Consider the following 7,294-nt stretch of genomic DNA (forward strand, 5'->3'; position numbering starts at 1 on the left):
CCTGGACCTCCTCCGACCCTAATTCCAATGCTATATGTTCCTATTCATGGAGAAAAAAAATCAGAGACAAGGATTCGTTGCGTTTGAAGATACGGAGCTGCCACCACCTCCTGTTCTTCATCGGCATGGCTGGTCTGGAGTCCGTTCGGGGCTTCGGAGGGTGGTATCCGTTCGGGGCTTCGGATGAGATCCCGGACGTCACGAGGAGTTCCAGAATAGTCCGGAGGTGAAGATTTATATATAGGAAGTGCTGTTTCGGCCATCGGGAAAGTTTCGGGGTCACCCGGTATTGTACCGGGACCACCGGAAGGATCCCGGGGGTCCACTGGGTGGGGCCACCTATCCCGGAGGGCCCTGTGGGCTGAAGTGGGGAGGGGACCAGCCCCTGGTGGGCTGGTGCACCCCCCGGGCCCCCTCTGCGCCTAGGGTTGGGAACCCTAGGGGAGGGGGCGCCTCCACTTGCCTTGAGGGGCACTCCACCCCCTTGGCCGCCGCCCCCCCTAGAGATCCCATCTCTAGGACCGGCACCCCCCCTGGGGGCCTATATAAAGGAGGGGCTAGGGAGGGCAGCCGGACCCTGAGTCTTGGCGCCTCCCTCCCCCTGCTACACCTCTTCCTCCTCCCGCGGTTGCTTGGCGAAGACCTGCCGGAGTACTGCATCTCCACCACCACCACGCCGTCGTGCTGCTGCTGGAGCCTTCTTCCTCAACCTCTCCTTCCCCCTTGCTGGATCAAGGAGGAGACGTCATCCGCTCCGTACGTGTGTTGAACGCGGAGGTGCTGTCCGTTCAACACTTGGTCAACGGTGATTTGGATCACGGTGAGTACGACTCCATCATCCCCGTTCTCTTGAACGCTTCCGCTCGCGATCTACCAGGGTATGTAGATGCACTCCTATCACTCGTTGCTTAGATGAACTCATTGATGGATCTTGGTGAAACCGTAGGAAATTTTTTAATTTTCTGCAACGTTCCCCAACATATTCAGGTGGACTAGCCATCCCAAGTGATACTCAGAAATAAAAATAAACTTGAGTATCCCGGGTAGTCTAGCCATCCCAAGAGATACTCAAGGTTAAACATAAGAGGAAAATGTTAGTCCACAACAATATTCATATCAGCAATAATATTCAAAATGGCACCAGTAGTGACAATAATTACCCTGTAGAACGATCCATGATCAACTTAGTTATTTCCTCCGGAGACTGACACTAAGACCGATACTTGACCAACCCAGACTGTAGTCTTTAACCATGGACACGACTATTCGAATAGATATAACTCTGGAGAGGGTGTACTCTTTACCCACAAGTAAAGGATTTCTTTAGCCAGCACCGGGACGCTGACTAATTCCCATTACGGCCTTTGGGTTGAAAACACACCGGACCAGCACACACACCAGATTAACTTTCCAGATGCCAGGAATCACCCAAAGCATCCTTCAAGAGAAACTCTTAGGCGGGGAGACCATTGTATCGACTAGCATGGAATCACTATTAACACAAGCGGATTACAAGGGGTGTGTCGGTGTCGAAACCGGCGGATCTCGGGTAGGGGGTCCCGAACTGTGCGTCTAGGCAGATGGTAACAAGAGACGAGGGACACGATGTTTTTACCCAGGTTCGGGCCCTCTTGATGGAGGTAAAACCCTACGTCCTGCTTGATTAATATTGATGATATGGGTAGTACAAGAGTGGATCTACCACGAGATCAAGGAGGCTAAACCCTAGAAGCTAGCCTATGGTATGATTGTTGTAATGTATGTTGTCCTACGGACTAAAACCCTCCGGTTTATATAGACACCGAAGGAGGCTAGGGTTACACAGAGTCGGTTACAATGGTAGGAGATCTACATATCCGTATTGCCAAGCTTCCCTTCCACGCCAAGGAAAGTCCCATCCGAACACGGGACGGAGTCTTCAATCTTGTATCTTCGTAGTCTTGGAGTCCGGCGGATAATGATAGTCCAGCTGTCCGGACACCCCCTAGTCCAGGACTCCCTCAGGGTGCCCCCTCTCGGCCCAGCCGGATACACCCATGCCCCTGCTACCTCTTGAGCATGCATTGGTTTTTTCGTTGAAGAGGAAAGGGTTATGCAGCAAAGTAGCGTAAGTATTTCGCTAAGTTTTTAAGAACCTACGTATCAACCCAGTAGGAGGCCACACGCAAGTCCCTCGTACCTACACAAACAAATAAGAACCTTGCAACCAACGCGATAAAGGGGTTGTCAATCCCTTCACGGCCACTTGCAAAAGTGAGATCTGATAGAGATGATAATATTTTTGGTATTTTTATGATAAATATTGAAAGTAAAGATTGTAAAGTAAAATCGATTGGAAACTTATATGATGGAAAGTAGACCCGGGGGACATAGTTTTCACTAGTGGCTTCTGTCAAGATAGCATAAGAATTACGGTGGGTGAACAAATTACTGTCGAGCAACTGATAGAAGAGTGCATAATTGTGAGAATATCTAGGCATGATCATGTATATAGGCATCACGTCCGTGACAAGTAGACCGACTCCTGCCTGCATCTACTACAATTACTCCACAAAACGACCGCTATCCAGCATGCATCTAGAGTATTAAGTTCATAAGAACAGAGTAACGCATTAGGTAAGATGACATGATGTAGAGAGATAAACTCAAGCAATATGATATAAACCCCATCTTTTTATCCTCGATGGCAACAATAAAATACGTGTCATTTCCCCTACTGTCACTGGGATCGAGCACCGCATGATTAAACCCAAAGCTAAGCACTTCTCCCATTGCAAGAAAGATCAATCTAGTAGCCAAACCAAACTGATAATTCGAAGAGACTTGCAAAGATAACCAATCATACATAAAAGAATTCAGAGAAGATTAAAATATAGTTCATAGATAATCTTGATCATAAACCCACAATTCATCGCATCTCGACAAACACAACGCAAAAAGAGTTACATCTAATAGATCTCCAAGAAGATCGAGGAGAATTTTGTATTGAGATCCAAAGAGAGAGAAGAAGCCATCTAGGTAATAACTATGGACCCGATGGTCTATGGTAAACTACTCACACATCATCGGAGAGGCTATGGTGTTAGAAGCACTCCGTGATCGATTCCCCCTCAGGTAGAGCACTGGAAAAGGCCCCTAGATGGGATCCCACGGGACAGAAGGTTGCGGTGGTGGAATTAGGTTTTCGTGGTGCTCCTGGATGGTTTCGGGGTACGTAGGTATATATAATATAGTAATGTTGCTATGCAATTCTAGTGTTTGACATCCAAACACAATTCTGTATTGAAACCTCAGGACGATTCCGTGAGCCAATTTGATATATTATATGTATTTTTCTGAATTAGGATGATTTAGTTATGATTTTTCCAAGTTTGAAAATTGCCATATAGTCCCGGTTTGTGTCTACAACCGGGACTATAGGTTAGACCCCTTTAGTGCCGGTTCGTGGCACGAACCGGTACTAAAGGTTGGCCCTTTAGTACCGGTTTGTGCCACAAACCGGGACTAAAGGGGCTCGTGGCAACACGAACCGGCATTAATGCAAATCCGTTCGAACCGGCACAAATGGTACCATTAGTACCGGGCCAAAATCAAACCGGCACTAATGTGCTTCACGTTTGACCCTTTTTCTACTAGTGTCATGTGATAGCTATAACATAGGGTGACACAGAACTACCTCCAATTAATCAATGATATGTACGCATGTATTCCTTAAATAGTCATACGTGCTTTTGGAAAAGAACTTGCATGACATCTTTTGTCCTACCCTCTCGTGGCAGTGGGGTCCTAGCGGAAACTAAGGGATATTAAGGCCTCCTTTTAATAGAGAACCGGAACAAAGCATTAGCACATAGTGAATACATGAACTCCTCAAACTACGGTCATCACCGAGAAGTATCCCAATTATTGTCACTTCGGGGTTGTCGGATCATAACACATAATAGGTGACTATAGACTCGCAAGATAAGCATAGCACTCGGGCCCTAGTGACAAGCAATAAGCATAGCAAAGTCATAGCAACATCAGTCTCAGAACATAGTGGATACTAGGGATCAAACCCTAACAAAACTAACTTGATTACATGGTAAATCTCATCCAACCCATCACCGTCCAGCAAGCCTACGAAGGAATTACTCACGCACGGTGGTGAGCATCATGAAATTGGTAATGGAGGATGGTTGATGATGACGACGGCGACGAACCCCCCTCTCTGGAGCCCCGAACGGACTCCAGATCAGCCCTCCCGAGAGAGATTAGGGCTTGGCGGCGGCTCCATGTCGTAAAACACGATGGAACTTTTTCTCTGATTTTTTTCTCCCCGAACGTGAATATATGGAGTTGGAGTTGAGGTCGGTGGAGGTCCAGGGGGCCCACGAGATAGGGGCTGCGCCCTACAGGGGGGTGCCCCCCTGTCTCGTGGACAGGCCCTGGGCCCCCTGGTGTGTTTCTTTGGCCCAGAAATTCTTATTAATTCCAAAAAGTGTCTCCGTGGATTTTCAGGACATTCCAAGAACTTTTCTTTTCTACACATAAAACAGCGTCAGTCCGGGTTAGTTTCACTCAAATGATGCAAGTTAGAGTCCAAAACAAGGGCAAAAGTGTTTGGAAAAGTAGATACGTTGGAGATGTATCAACACGCTATCGCAATAGCGGCCGCAATAGCGTTCATAGCGCCCGCTATTTAAAACCTTGCGCTAGCGTGAACCTCCAGTAACTAGCTTCTGCTTCTTTTCTGCTTTTGAAGCCTTTATGGCTGGCGCCCGAGACCCCATTCACTTATGCCCGACACTCAGGCCACTCGTTTTACACCCCCGGAACCTTCCCTTTGTGCACGACATAGCACTACCATCTCGCCATCAAGACGCTAGGTATCTGTTAGAGATGCATCTTCATCAAGAGGATGTACAATCATATGCAACAAAATATACTAGAGCTACACGAAAAAGAAAGTGTTAGCAACTGGATGCAACATACAGTACGCAAACTAATTAACTAGAGGTATGCAGGTCATCGTACCCAAACTAACAAAGTAGTGTTACACAAGTTCGGCAGGGACGATGGACATCACAAAGTTTCATCGCTACAAAAAGTATACAAGTTCAACTGACACATATCATCATCGACATCGTAAATCACTAGAAGTTCCATCCTTCCTTATCATCGAGGATCGACCCTAGCTTCTTGAACGGCATGAGGTCATGACGTTGCATGTCTATGTGAGTTCGGATGTCAGCTCGCGATATAGGGCAGTGGTGGAACATCCCCTTTTCATGGACGACTTCTTTCATGATGATCATCGCAATGTCCCTTTGGATGCGAAAGAAGTCATCTCTAAGTTTATAATCCGCTTATCCATGAGATTCTACCCACTTGTGGATATAATCATCATTTTTGTTTGTGATGCGAAGCTTTTGGTGATCCGTGCTGAACTCAATCATTAGATGGAGGATGTAGAATCCATCTTTCTTGCTTGGTTTTGGGACTTTGATGCAGCAGCAGTGAGTTTTATGAGCGGAACTCATCTTCTTGTTCCTTTGTTTCCAGATCTACACGTGGGCACCTCTAGTGCTGAAGCCTTGGGGAGCATCATCTAGAATATTCATTATGCGGGTGTACTCCTTCTTCTCATAGTCTCTAGAAGGGTCGATATACACGGCGTGGGAGACTCGTGGGTAAAGAACGATAAGGACGACGCGCCCGTTGCTGCGGGGAAAAGCCACCTCAAATTATTCTCCATATGAGCAAGAAGGATTGATTGAAATGCATGAAAGGGTTGTCCGGAACTGACTTACTTTGGATGATAAGGCAGGAGGAAAATTTCCTACTCCTTATTCTGTACCATGAAGTTTTGGTGGTACTCCCTAGTAGTTTCACGCTCAAAGTCGCCTAGACTCAAGAAAGACTCGTGCATGTAGTACGGATACGCCACACAGATTTGCGAGACTTCTTCTCTCTTCATGAAGGAGCTCATATGTATCACAAAAAGGCTGACGATTGTAAAATCGAGCCGCCTTGTCAGAAACATCTCAATGATATGGTCAAACCGCATGAAGAACACCTCCGCGGGCCGTGTGTCGACCTAGCACTTCCCCGCAGGCACACGAGCCGCGTATGTCAGATATCCTCGATCCTTCGAGGCTAGTAGGCTTTTATGAGTCGACAACACATGGTCGTGCATTCTCCTGAGATCCCCTGATAGTGCCTCCAGCGGTTTCGGCGGTAGCATCGGCTCGCCCGTGAGAGGGAACATGGCCGCACCTTTCACCGGTACACGCTCTTTAGAATCCATCGCCTGGCTGCTATGTGCTCCAGCTTGTTTGGAGGCAGCTATCTTCCCCAGTCTGTTCCTCTTCTTTTTTCTTGGGCAAACCTTCCAGACCCTTCCTTAACCCCTGCCCCAGTGTTGCTGGGCTAAGCACTATACGACCGCCGGCTAGTTGAGCCTGTGTTGAGGCGGCATCTTCAGGCGTGTCCTGTGATGATTTCATGAAGAGATACTTCTTGCAATCCCTGCTTTTTCTGCTTCTTCTTTTCGGTACCTTCCCCGTCGGTATCTTCCCCGCCGGTACCTTCCCCGCCGGTATCGGTGCCGCCATCGGTCTCGGCGCTGCCATCAGTACTGGCACCATCGGCGTTGATGTCGGCATTAGTACCATCATCAAGGCCGACCTGCAAACCTTGACTTTGCTTCAGTCAAATAGTCGAGGTACTCTTGTTCACCCTCATAATCCATCTCTTCTGCATGTTGGTCAGAAGGCCCAGTTTCTTCGTAGTTCGACATGTTTCCTGTGATTAAGTCTCCTCGTTTAATTCTAAAACTATGAAAAAACGAGAAATGACATAAAAAAGAAATCTATGTTTGCCGGAATGTCGTTTCCCAGCAACTCCCGGCACTCGTTATGCCTACAATCTAGCACAAATCATGCCAAAATGCACGGAAAATTTCAGCATGACCTTTCCTAAAAAATGGACATATCGAGCGCCTGAAATTCACTGGAATGGAAATGAATCAACACTCCGGCATAACATAGGCCACTCGGAACCCTGCACATAATCATCATGTCCAAATGACATGTCCAAATTCCAAATATGACATGTCTAAAACATCACATGTCCACATATCACATGTCGACTTCAAATTTGCATATAAAAGAAATAGAAATATAGAACTTGAAGAAAAAACCTAGCTAATTCATAACTAAATATATAACCTAATTAACCATCTGCCCTAACTAAAACCTAAGTAAATTAACCAAAGAACCCTAGCTACCAGAGAGAGGAGGAGCGGTGGGGG

Source organism: Triticum dicoccoides, chromosome 3B, assembly GCF_002162155.2.
Source record: "Triticum dicoccoides isolate Atlit2015 ecotype Zavitan chromosome 3B, WEW_v2.0, whole genome shotgun sequence".
In the NCBI taxonomy this organism is placed as follows: Eukaryota; Viridiplantae; Streptophyta; class Magnoliopsida; order Poales; family Poaceae; genus Triticum; species Triticum dicoccoides.